Source organism: Hirundo rustica, chromosome 5, assembly GCF_015227805.2.
Source record: "Hirundo rustica isolate bHirRus1 chromosome 5, bHirRus1.pri.v3, whole genome shotgun sequence".
Lineage (NCBI taxonomy): Eukaryota > Metazoa > Chordata > Aves > Passeriformes > Hirundinidae > Hirundo > Hirundo rustica.
This window is the reverse complement of record NC_053454.1, coordinates 36,778,811-36,794,374: the sequence shown is the minus strand read 5'-3', so window position 1 is coordinate 36,794,374 and position 15,564 is coordinate 36,778,811.

The following is a 15,564-nucleotide window of genomic DNA, read 5'->3' as shown; positions in this document are numbered from 1 at the left end:
TAAAACTTTTTTTTCTGCCACTTTTTTGTGGTTTGGGATTTTTTGTTTGGTTTTTTTTTTGTTTTTTTTTTTGGTTTTTTTTTTTTTTTTTTTTTTTTTTTTTTGTTGTTGTTGTTGTTTTTTGGATTTTTTTTGTCTGTACATGCAGCTATGGGTGGCAGCTGACATAGCAAAGCATGTAAGTCAGAATAGCTACCAGGGTGAGGAACCGTCACCTCTTAAAGCTAGGGCTACAGATTTTCATCTTGAGTTTTTCCTAAGCAGTGCTGAATATCTTCACAGCACTCCCAGCTCTGCTTCCAGTGGTATTCATGAGACTTGATTTATCGATGGTAATAATTGTTACCATTGTTACTGTACCACCCATTGCTTGGCCTTCTGACTCCTGCAGTTTCTTCTGCTCCCATGCTGGCCCCCAGTACTGCTGATGCTGCTGTCATGTGGCATGGCAGATGACATCATTGGCCAGCCCTGACCTAAAATAACCCTTTTTCTGCTTTCATTTGTGTAAGATTATTTTTGTGAACATTCCTACCTGTTCGTGCTGGTGTAAAATTATTTTATTTTCCTGGGTTTTCACATGGTCCTGTGGAAAGCTGAACCAGTTCAGCTGAACCATGCCACTGGAAGAAGGTAGTATGAGGAAGGAGTTGCCTAAACTAACTTTGATGACAAAAATTGAAAAACTGGAGCTGGAGCTTTAGTGTATAGGTCTACAGCATAGTGGCTTAGCTGGCAAAGCCAATTTCCTTGTTCCTGCTCTGCCCCACCAGCATTCAGAGACTTGCCCTATCTCAGGTGCCACTGAGCTATTTTCCTCGGGTTAGTACTGACCTTGCTACTGTGCTTGTGGACTTTAATACAGAGCACGTAACCCATGAAATTGATCTGCATTCCCATGAGTCTTTATGAGTGAATTCTTTTTCTTAAATGACAATTTTCCAGGTATTGGTACTGAAGGGGAGAAGTACTAGAGCTTTCTGGATGATACGTGTCTAGTGATCATCCTTCTAGCTCCATTTATTCTACATATCAGGGATTTTATGTGAGAAACTACAAAACAAATGCATGCTTTGGGTGCACTAAGGAGAGCGGCAGACTCAGCTATGAGTGGTCCAAGCATTTCTGCATGGAGCCCTCTGGGAACTCATTTACCCTGCAATGCAAATTTGCACTCTTTTGCCTGCAGCCTGTGCTTTCTTGTACTATGGGACTAAATATTGACCTTCTTCATTTCCTCTCTTTGTCAGACTTTGTTTATGGCTCAGAAGCAGCACATGGAGGGTGGAGAAGCATGCATTTTTTCCTGCTTGTATTAGCCATTGGGTCTGGATCAAGAAATATGTGATCAACGTTTATTAAACATGATCAGTTGCAGACAAGTAAGTTCATGTCACTTCCACTAACATTTTTCCATTTAAACTCTTAGTTCTCCCTCTTTTGACCTCAAAATGGGAATTTATCACAATCTGCTAGTATTTTAACATTTCTGATGTTATAGACAAAGATTTGTGGGTGTTCAGGGCCTAGAGGATCTCGAGCAGACCGGCAGATCCCAGATCTGTTAATGTAAACTTTAGGGACTGTTTTTACAGAAAGAAATACTAATTTCAATGAAAGCTGACTCTATTTTCAGGGTTACAGGCTGAACTGTGTAACAAGCAGAGCATGTGGAAACTCCCATTGAGTAAGTCAGAGCACAGGACCAGGGAGACAGACCTCTGCTCCAGTGCAGTGATTATTTTATAAGAACCTGAATCATATTATGCCTGGTGATTTGTTGAATTTGCATTCTAATTTGAGTTCAAAGCTGAAACTGCGGCCAGCTTAAAGTCACCTGGAGTTTTGCCTTTGACTTCAAAGGGCCACACTTTTTATGCAATTCTGCAGTTGCTGAGTGATTTGAAGGAGCTCTTTTTCAGCTCCTCTGCTGAGACAGGTCTATTTGATGTACAGCTCTTCACTGTGGCAGCAAAATCCTTTCTGTATGAGGTTTCTGTGCTCCTCTCACTTATTCCTTCTCCTGAAGTTATAAATCTGTGTTTAGGGCACCAGAATCCTTCTCTGCAACAGCTGGTACTGATTTCAAGGATGCTCCAGGTAAAGAAAAAAAAAAAATCATCAGGGCAATATAATTCCTGTTGCCAAGCATTTTCCCCTTTTTCCTTATTAAAAAATTATAAATGGAACTTTTCTCTCTGTCATGCTTGTTTGTTAGGAAAAGCATGCAAGAAATATCATTTGCATCCCCAGAACAGTGATCAGAGACACTTGTCATCATCCTCCATCCTGTCTTTCTGGGAAATGTAGGACAGGTAGGAGAACTGCAGAAAATGGTGGTGTGAAGGGATGCAGGACGTCCTTAAGGAGTGATAGGATAGATCCCTTTTTGTGTGGGTTTAAAAAGTCACCTACAGTAATGCTTAGAGCAATGCTGTCCCACTGCAGTACTCATGGATGAAATACCTAACTATGCAAATAGGCAACATACTTAATAATTTTTCTTCTTCTTCCCCTCCCCAAAACTGTTATGGGGGCCCTGACTGTTCTCTTAGCTCAAATAATGTTTGACAGTTCAGTAACAAGACAAAAGACAACCTTCTTTTTTCTTTTTTTTTTCCCTTCTTTTTTAAAAAATCCAGATAATTTAATACAATAAAGAAGCAAAGACATCAAAGCAAAGAAACCATATACATTGTACAAAGCATTGGGAATCTGTTCTCTTTTCAAAATTTTGACATGTGCTATGTACTGTGGTTACAGCTATTAAGAAAATACAGACATCTTTCCATGCAGTCCTCTTGCTATTTAAAACAATAATGTGAAATCTGTTTTGATGCTGCACAGAGACACACACACAGCTTTATTGCTGGCTTTAGTGAAGGTGGGTACAATATATTGGCCTTGTACTTCATTAGAGCAAGAGCGTGGCAGTTCAGTCGGAATGAGAGACATGCATTAGATTTATGACACAGTGCAAGTTTTGTGTATGCAGGCTACTTTCTTGCTCCATCTTCAGGGCTCTGCTTAACTTCTTTTGAAGCACATTTCATTATCCTTTATTGCCTGGGAGGGTGTTTTCAGAGATCTTCCTGCCCTACACCATAAGGCCTAGGCAGGAATGCTATTGGGATGTAACATGGAAATGGCCAGCATCTGCTCTTATGATCTCTCATATCTGGAGGGCACCATGTAAGCCTGTGCCAGCATCATCTCTAATCAGCTCAACAGTTCCTGAAACAGTTGGTGGCGGGGGCAAATGTTCTAACATTGCTCACAATTTTTCAGAAAATGTCTCTTTTATAGACCGGTTGATGTCCGTAAGACACCCAAGCTCCTATTTACCTTCAAGCAGTTAAATTATATACAGACTTGAACACTGGGAGTAACATAATTTAGTCCTCTTGGGACGAGCTGTTAGTCATGTCGTCTATTTGGATTCCAAGTACAACTACCTGGCTTGTTTATTTTAGAAGTTGATTATGCTTAATAGGCTCAGATTGTTTTAATTATCATCCCCATAAGTGTTTTACAACTGTGGGGAGATGGTTGTAGAAGATAACTGAATACTGAATTAATGGGAAGGGCTGGGATACAAGGTTTCAAATGGGGAGGGATGAATGGTAGTTGTTTGGCTGTATTTATTTAGCAGCTTATAATTGAATTATTTTGCCATATTATGTTGCCTGTCTGCAGGTGTAGGTGAAATTTTAATAACAATTAAAATACCATTTTTGCACAAATTTAATAGGCAAGGAGTGTCAAATTCCAGAATCCTGCTTCTTGCTTAGGTAGGAAGGTGAGGCAACAAAACTGATATTAAAAATAAATAGGTATTTGTGAAAACGAGGTGTGAAAACACCAGATCAAGGCTCTCTTGAGAAGATTTCCATGTCCCTAAGTTATCTCAGGATCATGAACTTTCTAGTTTAGTAGGGATATATGGCAGTTAGGAAAATTTGATAGACCATTTTTAATACAGGAGAGAAGATTTTCTTTCCTATCAGGTATAAACGTAGTTGTACCTTCCCCTGAACACATTCTGATCTCTGCTTCTGGATGAAAGCTTTGGAAATAAACATTCATCTCTTAGGAAGGCTTCTAATATGAACAGTAAAACTTTGTGGGTTTTTATCCCTTTGGTTATGAACCATGATGGGTTATGCAAAGAAAGGAGACCATATTCGGTAAGGATCAGACTTTGTTGCTAGCAAATTTTATTCGTACAAATAATGTTTCTTATTGCTATAAAATATTAGCTAAAGAGACAGGCTAGACATTGACTAAAGAGATAGGCATCCATCAACAACAAAACTGAACCAGACCAAGGAAATATAAGCAAAGGAATGGGGTTGTTTTCATCTTGAACCTTTAGATGGATTCCTGAGATTATTTAGTGCTCTTTTAGTTGCTTAAGTTCCCATTGAACTTGGATTTGTCTTGATCTAGTCCATTCCAGACATTGTTACTTAATCTTTTACATATCCCGAGATGGCACTTGTATTACTAACCAGCCTTTTTTATGTTGTCAGCCATAATTTCCCCTGGAATAACTGCCTTGCTGCATCCAGATAAACATCTTCATATGAAGAACATTTATTGTTGCCCAACAAGGAGAAATTCCAGCTCCTACTCCAGTTGGGATGACAAGATTTTCAGACAGCAGTAGTAACTTACTTCTAAGTAAGCTCTTACATAAAGGAGATGGACCCATATTAAAATCATATTTATAATCTGCAGATACTCCCTGTGGAAAGGGGATTTTAGGACTGATGCATCTCTTTGGGTTTGGTGAGCTCATAATGTCAGACTGAAATACATTCAAGCCACTTGCTGAGTACGAAGCTGAACCTAGCATGGCTGAAGGAGGACTTGGGGTAAATGTATGGGTCACAAGTTAATAGCTGGAAAATATGCCAAAGTATAACAATTGGAAAAGATAATTGCTATGCTGCTTTTTGGTATGAAGCTGGTAAAATGGCAAAGGAGGGAGTGACAGTTACTTGTGTTGCATAACTGGATACATCAGTTCCTTGTTTGTCACAAAAAAGTTTAACATTTCAAAAAGGCATTTTATAGTTTTCAGATGAGACTGGGATTCCTAATATAATATATAATCTGTAAATCCGAAGTTAATTTTTCTGATGTATTCTGTCATTTTTTGAGCATATCTAGCATTAATTTGAAATGTCCCTCTCTTTTTATTTGTTGCTGCTTTTGGTATAACTGTACCGCAATTTTTAATAATTATGGAGAATGGTAATCATAAAACACTAATCCCACATTCCATGCATCTCTAATTTGTATCATGGGAATAGGATACTTCATTTTTACCATTGGCAGTAGCAACGGCAATTCTTATTCTTTTCATATGAATTAGGCTTTATTAGCATATTATGGATTATGACAGTAAGACTCTTTAAGCATGTGGTTAATGGAGCATTGCAGGGGCACAAATGAGAAAAAAAGAAGCTGCAGTAAACTTTGGGTGACCCTGTGTTTTAATCCCATCCTGTAAAGTTTCAAGCACATGTAAAACTTTGATCATGTGAATGGTGCCGCTGCTGGCCAAGAGCTGAGTTATCTGTCTAGAACAAGAGCATGGCTTCAAAGGGGAGCTGCCAGTCTGTGGCACAGGAGGCACATGTGACCTGTGAAATATCTCCACGTATCTGAGAGCCCCCACTGAAGAACGTGACTGAGTATACTCCGGTCAAGTGTTAGCACGGGACAAACCTGTCTGCTGCAAGCACAAATTCCTCAACACCAGCAGGGCTCCATTTCCAAATTGCTACTGCCTAAAAGGGGACAGATGAGCCCTCCTAAAATGACATGATACAGAAGATCCTTGCCCAGGTCCTCATGCTGAAGACATTCAGAGATGTCCATTAGTCCACTCAGTGGTGTGTAAGGAGGGAGAGATTCTTTCCAAAACAGGGAAGAACATGTCCAAGACATGATGGTACTGTGTATATGAATGCATTTCTTACAGCTTCTGAGCATTTATTTGTTGGGTTAGAATATTTTTTTCCCCCAAAGAAATATGAAAACTCTTGGGAAAATGTTCTTGATACACTGTGCCTTTGATACTTGGCTGAAGCAACAGTGGTTTCCAAGTCTAGCTTTGCTTTAAATGCTGCTCACTGGACTAAGTATTTCTGTTCCCTAATTCAGAACGTTTTGTTTCCTGGACTCAAAAAAGGAAATCTCAGAAAACTAGAAGGTGCAGAAGGCTTTAGCATAAAACATGACAAATACCTCTGTGAGGAAAACAGCACACGGTAGTGTAAAGAAGCATCTCTTGAATGAGGTGACCACTCTCCACCTACTGACGTGCAGTTGTTGTGTAGCTCACTAGAGGGCATGTGGCTGTGCTTTATAATCCTGAAGATGAAGAAATTTTTATTAAATTAGGGGGAGAGGGGGAGAAAAAAAAGTAAGAACCACATATTGCTGCACTGCAAACAGAAAATGTTAATAATTGCACCTACTTATTTCAATTGCTCATTTGAATACATTGTTTGGAAAAGAAGTTTAGATTAGTCTTGCAGTATGCATATAATGACTTTTCTTTACCAAGGAACGGAAACAGAAGTATGTGCTGCAATTTACTCTAAATTCATTTTATCCTATTCTTTTTTCTTACTGTTTTTTCCTGCTGTTTCTCTGGGAGAAAAAAATGTAGATACCATAATGATCCCTACTTATGGAAGCAGCCAGAATCAGCTACTCAGATATTTGCCATAAATATTTCAGAATAGCTAGCATTTCTATTTGTAATCACTTAATCTTGTACACATGTTAAAGGAAATCAATATTTTAAAACAATTCTTTTAGATTTAAGTTTTCTTTAGGCAATAGAAACTAGAGAACCTGATTATTTTTAATATGTCCCTACCTTGGAGCTTTAAAATATAGAGGCATTTAGGTCAGTTGTTTTCATTTGCTGTATAAACAAACCCTAAATCTCCTGAATTTCTAAAGTATTTCCAGTTGTTTTCAATTTTGGGGGTAAAAAAAGACATAATCCAAATCAGTCTAGCAAAACCAGTTTCCCCCTCATTTTTCTGTTGTGTCTTGTAACGAGCCTGAGTGCAAAACTCTTTGTCCTTTACAAGTGCAAAGTTTGCATTTGCTGAAGTAAGAGGGCACAGGTATAGCTCCTAAGTATGGATGCAGAATGAAATATGGCAGAGGACATTGCTTTGGGACCCCTGGGCTGAATTCTGGACTACTTCACTTAGCTTTTGTTTTAGCTCAAACTCGTGCTGGTACAAACAGAACTTCGTTGAGCAGTGGACTGTGTTTTTCCAAAACATCCTCATCATCTCCTAACTCCAAGACCTAGATCTAAAAAAGAGCAAAGAAAGAAAGAAAGAAAGGAAAAAAAAAAAAAAAAAAAAAAAAAAAAAAAAAAAAAAAAAAAAAAAAAAAAGTCCAGGAATTCTATAGGGCTATGCAGTGAAGAGCATTGCAGAGGGACTCTTAACTTCATTGTTTGCTGAGGTTTTTTGTTGCATCTCCCATCCATGTCTAAAGAGGCAAGTGTTGAAATGTTTGTGTGGTCCATGAGTGGCCACTGGAACCTGTCAGCTCCCCTCTGAAATACAGTTCAGTTGAAACACAGCTGCTAATTTTTTCTCCCTGACCCATGTCACTATCATGGCACTGCTCTCTGGTTTTCTTTGTGCTCTGGGTACCAGCGCCTGTTCAGTATCCAGCCCCAATTAAGCTTCCAAGGCTCTTTAATTTGCCTTCCACCCCTGATGTATCCACTGTTATTTTTCTGAGCTCACTCCTCTGCTCAGCCACTGCATCACCCCAGATCTGTCTTCACACAACTCACATGGTTTTTGTTTCCTGCACTGTTAGTGTAGCCTTTGTGAAGTGATAACTCTGACTTTCATGGGGGAAAATGATAGTGTATCTGAACAGAGAATGTTAAAAGCAGAAGGGAGATAAAAAGCTAAAAATTAGAATACGTTACCCTCCTTTATCATTTCTCAAGGTTCTCTATTTCAGCAGTGCCTACAGAAAGCTCCTGAAAGATGTCGTGGCTGAGTCAGAGGAGACCAGATCACACTGTGGCTTTAATTGTAGCATAAAGAGATGTAAAGCACAAACATATGAAACCCAAATATCAATGGTTTTCTCATTTCTCTCTCTCATACCTTTCATATGCCATTTTGAATGGCCTCCTGTTTGGGCCACAACCTGTGAGATGACCCCTGGACTGCAGGTTGGTGGCTTTGGAACAAGAGTCACACCAGTGCTGGTAGCAGCCGAGGTGGGACAAACTACAAAGCCTCTTGGCTAGCAAGGCAGGTTCACCTGCTTTTTGCTGCAGCCAGCATGCACCAGCCTGCTCACAAATAGCTCTTGTTGGTTAATGAGATGTTGCCCTGTGCTCACCTTGTCACATCTGTCACCCAGAGAAGCGATGTGAAGCTGGCAGGTGGCTTGACAACAGCAACGTCAAATAACAATCTGCTCTGGAGATGGGGCAGTGGTGGCAGAGCCTCTGCAGAGCATATTTGTCATGTAACAAAAGTCCCTGGGTATATTCTCCATCTCATCTGCATTAAGACAGAAAACAGCTGGGGTTAAGCTGAGGCACTTCAAAGTTGTTTGTAAAACCAGCTAGTTACACTAATGAAGGGCTGATACCAACCATCTCCTGACATTACCTTATGTTCTGACTCTGAGAACACAACAAACCTGATGCTGCTCAGCCATAATGAAGAAAAAAAGAGTAAAAAACCCGCAGCCTCTTTGCTGAAGAAAAAAAATTTGATGTATCAAAGTAGCAACAAACCTCTTTTTTCTCTCTCTCTCTCTCTTTTTTTTTTTTTTTTTTTTTTTTTTTTTTTTTTTTTTTTTTTTTTTTTTTTTTCCCCTATATTGTCTCCCTCACTAAAGAACCCCTTTCTGCATCTGCCATGAAGATTTGGATGCTGTGTTGAGATCACACTGAAAGTCAGGGTGGCCTACATCAGAAAAGTTGCATTTCACAGAACATTTGCTATTGATATGTTGGGAAAGTGTCAGACTTGTGGGAGGACTGGAGAGTATTTGCATGATACATTAATAAGAAACAGTTTAGTATACTAGATTACTAAAGCATGGTTAATTTTGAAGCCAAAGCCCACACATTCTTAACTTTGTTTCCCAGCTGAAGAGCCAGTGTGCTCTCATGTATTGTACAGAAACTGGAGTGTTTTTCTTTGAAAGCAAACCCAGTGTTTAGAAAATCCAAAACTGAGCTAACAGCTTGGCATATAGGCATCACACAGGATGTTATTTTAAGCTGTAATGGAGAAATGTCAATACAGTCTGTATTTGCAGCACGTGTGTTTTGAAAAAGCAGGTTACATGCGTTTGTACTTTACAAGTTTTGCGAAACTGAGATCGTTTCATTAGGCTTGGGAAGTTCAATATCTCACAGGCTGATGGGAGGTCTGCTCAGTTCCTAGAGGCTTTAAAAGATGTAGAGACATACATGCCAGTTTTGATGGAGAGCTGCTTTTTGAGACTGTGTTCTTCCTCCCAGCAGCATTTTGAAACAAAATTTTCTGAACTTCAGAGTTTAACTGACTTTAACCAAGTTTGCTGTACCACATCCCCAGCTACTATACTAGTCTTCTGGAAGCATTACTCATTTTTCCCACCTTGAGAAAAGCACTTATTTAATAGGAATGTATGTTTTCTAGAGCTATTTTTAAATATAGTGTTGAAAATATGGTCCTATTTCCCAAGATCATGAAGAATTAGAACTAGAATAGATTAAGTATCTTCTCATTTTAATCAATGTAATCAAAAAATAATACAACCGCCAAGCGAAAACCGGGGTGGCATTGTTCCTGGACAATGAAAAAGCTATCAAAAGCTGCTGTGATTAGCTGGTCACCTGTAAATTCAGTGCTTAGGAACTGAGAGGTAATAATGATAAAGTCAGAGAGATGTTACATGTGAGTAAGATTTTAATCATCTTGATTTTTTTTATTATTATTTTTGGGAGGGATTTTTCTCCCTTTGATAATGAATGCATGGTAACAGACCTTGGCTCTCATTGAAGCAGCAGAGCTCCGCCACCCAGACAATTTGTGCTGAGCTCTTGCCTTACAGGTAATGTCACTGTTGCTCTTGAGTTGTAAATGGAGTCCCTTCAAAAGTGCCTTAGGTTCTTGCTTCTGTGGTTTGTTAGATTTTTTGCATCTCTTTCTGAAAAATACCTAACTCTGGAAGTAACCATCTGCTTTGATGGTTTGTGGCTGACCATGTGGGTTGTGTTGGTAGCAAATGAAAAGAGCAGTCTCTTAACCATTAACTAATAGATAGTCCCATGCAATTTGGGAGGGTGTTATTTCCATACAGAAGCTTCCTACTCCTGCCCAAGAGATACTGAGTTGATGATAATCTGTAAACTGGTGGGACAGAGACAACAAAAAACCTCACATAATAAAACCATATGAATGTTAAAAAAAAAATAATAAAACAGACACATCAGTATACCCAGATTATTTTTTTTCTTAGATTATGCACAGAATCCCTGTGAAGAACCTTCTCTTGTTCAGTTTTTGATAAAGTATCATGATTTTATCACAATAGTGTTCTTGTGATGTATGGAGACATGGATATAGAAGATTTTTTCAGTAAAGCTATACAGAATTTTTGTATATGTCTGAATTGATGCGTTGCTTTAATAAGAACTATAGGTAGAAGTTAGTGCTTTATTTTTTTATTCATCATCCCCCTTGTTTCAATGCTGTGGGCTACTTAATGTTGTTTTATGAAAAATTCCTAACTAAGGAAGACTAAGATTTAGCATGTATCAGTACCATATTGCTTTTCATTTGTTATGTAAAAGTGGGAAGATTGCATAGCCTAGACATAAAGTATGGGGTAGAAGTGAGAGATTCTTTCTCACTAGCAATCAGAGCCAAGTCTGGGCAGATATATAGAAATAAAAAATTGGAGATTTGGAAAATATAAGTTAAACATCCAAAGTTGATCAGACTGGTGAAGAAAACCAGAGTCAATGTATTCAGCTGCATGTTTGAAACCTTGGGGACACCACCTGCAGTGCTGTGTCCATCTCTGGGGTCCCCACCACAGGAAGGACATAGACCTGTTGGAGTAAGTCCAAAGGAGGGGCCACCAAGTTGATCAGAGGGATGGAGCACCCCTCCTATGAGGAAAGGATGAGAGAATTGGGATTGTTCAGCCCAAACCAGTCTGTGATTCTATTTAAACTCTTCTCACCCCCATAAGTCGTACCTAGATTATTATCTGGTTTATTTTTTTGTGTTGACTCTCATATTATTTACTCAGTTTCCCTTTAAGGTTTTGCTCCCTTCCTAATAATTTGAATTCCACTGTTTTAATAATTAATTTTCTATCTACTGATACAATATACAAAATTGAGATGCCTGGTAGCACCTTTTGTTACAGTCAATCTTTTCATGGGGATTCCAAAGCTATTGTTATTGAACACGGCAATATGAGTGATTTTAGTACCTTCTGTGTCAGGACACAAGTTTATATTTTAGACTATGAACTAGTGCTTCAAACCTCTAGGGAAGAATAAAGGATCAAGTCTGGGCTGAAAGAATCAGAAACTTGAAATGAGAATCATTCTAAAACCTTACATTTCCATGTCTCCATTAATTCATTATGTTATGCTCTGAACAAAAAAGAAAAGTCAAATTCAAAGACCAAAGTCCACATAGCTTTCTGCACACAAACTAGCATTTCATCTAAATTATGCATGTAAATAAAGTTGCAGTTTGCTCCTAAGACATAAAAAGCAAAGGTCAGATGGTGGAAATAAAGGGAAAAACATGTAAGTCTGTTTCTTCTGCATTTCTTGGCAGCTAATATATATTCAGTATTCTGGTACTTGTTACGTAGAAAAATAGAGCTGCCTATTGTGGATAACTGCAAATAAGGCAAAGGACCAGTTTTGTTCCTCTTCAAACTCCATCAATGTCAATGCACTTAAACCAGGAATTCATTTAGCAGGGGTCTCTGAGTCACCAGCTGAGGTTCAAGTGCTAACTTCTTCTAAGACCCAGAAAAGTTACATTGAATAAGGCTGGAAAAAAGGTTCAGTTAATGCTTTCAGCTAGAAAACTCTGGAACAGAGCAGGATCTGGAGCTCAGTGATACCAGAAGCCAAGCCTTGAGAAGGAAGCTAAGGCTGAGGTTTACATAGTCATTGTCTTCAAATTACCAAAGGCTGGAGTGAGGCTGGGTTACCAAATGCCAGAATGGGAGTAAATTTAGATGCTCTTGGGATTTGTGCTTTGGGCAATGAAGCAAGCTCCCGTCTTGATAGCAAACTGGGCCGCACACCAAAGAGAAGAACCTCCCTTTTCTTCCCCATCTCACCTTTATTTGTCTTTTTCTTCCACTGAGAGAAAAATGGGGAAATAACTACAGCCAGGGAGCTGAGTATAAATATACAGTGGCAAGAGGAAAACTGCAGCATGTTGTTCTGACCTGTAACCACTGAGCTTCACAGTTGCTCTCCATCACCTGTGCATTAAGCCAGGAATGAAGCCTGCATAGTTCACGAAATGGTTATCCTAATTTTACCTTCTTCAAAGATTTTAGGGAGAAAAAGGTGCCATAATCCTGCATTTTGCTCCTACTTTATTTAGCAGCTATACAGACAACATCCTTAAAACAATATGGGCTGAACTCCTTATTTTATCGCTGCCCACTTTCAGTGACGGATAGATCAAAGGGAAGTGGTATCTCTAGTGCTACTTGAGGCTCTTTTTTCTCTGCTATGCAGGGAGAAAAAAACAGATACAGTTGTATCTGTTAGTAGGACAGATTTTGAGTCTATTTAATGAACTAACCATTCAGCATAAATTATTTTATTGTGGACAAGGCCTTTTTCCCCTGTCATATTATCTCCTGATTCTAAAGCAATATACTTGTGCTACAAAAACTGGGCGGGGAGGGGGGAAGAGGGGAATGTGTAAAGAAGCTTATTTTAAAATATTTATATATTTTAGGTTTGTTTGTTTGTCGGGGTTTTTTTTGTTTTTTGTTTGTTTGTTTTTGTTTTGTTTTGTTTTAATAAAGACAGGGCGTAAATTGAAAAGTCATACAGAGAAGGAAGCAACCTCAATTATTTACAAAGCAGAGAGTCTGCTGTTACCCTGAGAGTGTGATATTTATTACAGCCATCCTAGCTCTAAACCCAAACTCTAAACTCCAAATTTATTTAAAGTAGGTTTGAAAGGCAAAGTGTATGAATGAAGATATTTTTACATTTGGTCTTTTATACAACATGAAATATGTTTATCAGACAACATGAAATAAATGTAATAAACAACAATAATTTTTTTTCAGTCCTTATTATAGCTAAGGTTGCACAATGGTTTCCATTCTAACCCTTTTCAACCTCATAATTTTCAAGTGCTTTCATTCCAGAGAAGGGAATTTTCCTTACGGTTATTTTTCTTTGGAAAGTTTGAGTAACTTGGCTCAATATTGCTAAAAATATTGCAAAGAAAATGGGTGTATGTAGGCTTGCTAATTATAGATATTTTTCTTGTTTTAACAACTCTTCATCATATGCAGCTGGGGGAGGGAGAGAGGCTGAAATTTCAGCTATTTCCATATCAAGCCAGCCATCTTTCTGAGCTACCGCGGATTCATGTTTTGGTTTGTGAGTTGTGATCCTCTGGAAAACTATGTGCTGAGCATTCCCAATGTAGCTCACATACATCCTCCCCACGGCTCCTGGTGGGGCCAGCAGCATTCCTGGCTGGAATGTTCACACGCACGACGGGAACGCGGGGAAATACTGCCTGGCCATTGCTGCTCCTCTTGCTCCGGCCGTGAGGCTGGACCACGTCATCTCCTGCCAGGGAGACTGGGGGGTTTAGCTCGTAGCCTCCCAGGGGTGGGACCTGCACCTTCACTGTGTTTTGCTGAAACTTTCCTTTTGGAAAGAACTTTTTTGTCTGATCAGTGCTAAAATATGTGTGGCCCTGGGAGTGTGGTCAAGTGGTGTTTAGTTCACTGACATGGTGAAGGTGTTTTGGAGAAAATAATGAAATGGATTGAAATAATTTAAGGTGACCTATTATTGCATTGGCTTTTGAAGCAATGTTTATCAATGGTTATTAATTTTGATGGGCTGTAAGTGCTTTCCTTTGCTTTGTTATCCTTCCAAGATGTTGGTTATTCCCACTCCAAAGGGTTAGTCTTGGTCAGAGGGGCCGATTGAAATCCTGGACTGTGAGCAACCAAGCTAGTCACAGCACTCTGTGTTGTGAATTAACTCTGACACCATCCTGGACTGTTTTAATCAGGAAAAAAGAGTTATTTATGAGGAATAACTGTAACATTCACTACTCATCTTTTTCAAAAAATATCAGCAGGAGACAAAAGTGTAAATAAGGATTTCAAAACAGTTTTATTGCATCATTTGCCTTTCTGCTCATGAGGAGCATGGTGTTAAGAATTAGACCCAAAAATACAGAAATCAGAGGATGTAATATTTCTCCTCCTGTTTCCGTGCCTGGGGTTGCACGCTGTGTGCCTGCTCCTCTCCAGGCTGCGGTTGTGCCTCCTGCTCGGGCTGCAGCTGGAGCCACCCGTTGCGACTCAGCCGGGTCAGGCAGCAATTACACCAGCGGCTGTGACTGCTGACAGTTTTGGGGCGAGGGGAGCCTTTGGAGAGGAAGAGGTGAGCTGGGAGTGCTTGATGTGGCCAGGCGCGACGTCAGCGGGGGATGCTCGGCAGCCGGCGTCAAGCCCCTGCCAGGGGTGTTGTGGTGGCGGCCTGGCGAGCGCTGGCTGGCCTGCTCTCCATGCTGGGAATGCCACCGCTGCCGGCGCCTCCCAGCTGGGCACCGACAGCGGGTCCCACTGCACGGAGTCGTAAGGGATGAAGGCAGAGGAGGAGTTTTACTCCTCTGGCCCTCTGTCCCAGCACCTGCAAGCAGGGTCTCCACCACACTCTTGGCTCACAGGGTTATGGCTGAGGCTTTCACACACCATCTGTCAAGAGGGAAAGAGGAGGAGGAGGAGCAGGGAGACAGTTCCTGGGGCAGGAGTCCCACCTATGGACTTCAGCGCAACACGGCATAAGCTCTAATGAAGGGTTTCCCTGATGGTAATATAGAAATGTTACCTGTGGTGAAGGGGTTTGTGGTGGCCATGGGCTGCATTACTGTGGATTTCTGGACACCCATGTCATGGCTTCAGGCCCCAGTTTGTCCTCGAGGGCTTTGCTGGCGCCATGGTCCCCGGCCACAAGACTTGGTAGAAGTGCTGGAGTGAGGGCATCCGTGGTTCCCATTCCATCACCCGTCTCTGCACACTCTTGCTCTTCTACTGCTCTGCTAAGCCTTTTTGAGAGGGTTTGGTTGTGAGCTAAATATAAAAACAGTGGAAAAAGGCAATCAATGGAACCAAAACCATCCCCAAGGAAAGACGGAGGATAGAGGGGAAAGGAGGAGATCCTTAAATGCACTTAAAAAAAAAAAAAAAAAAAAAAAAAAAGTTGAGGTGTTCCCTTAGCAAAAACTAGTTATTGTT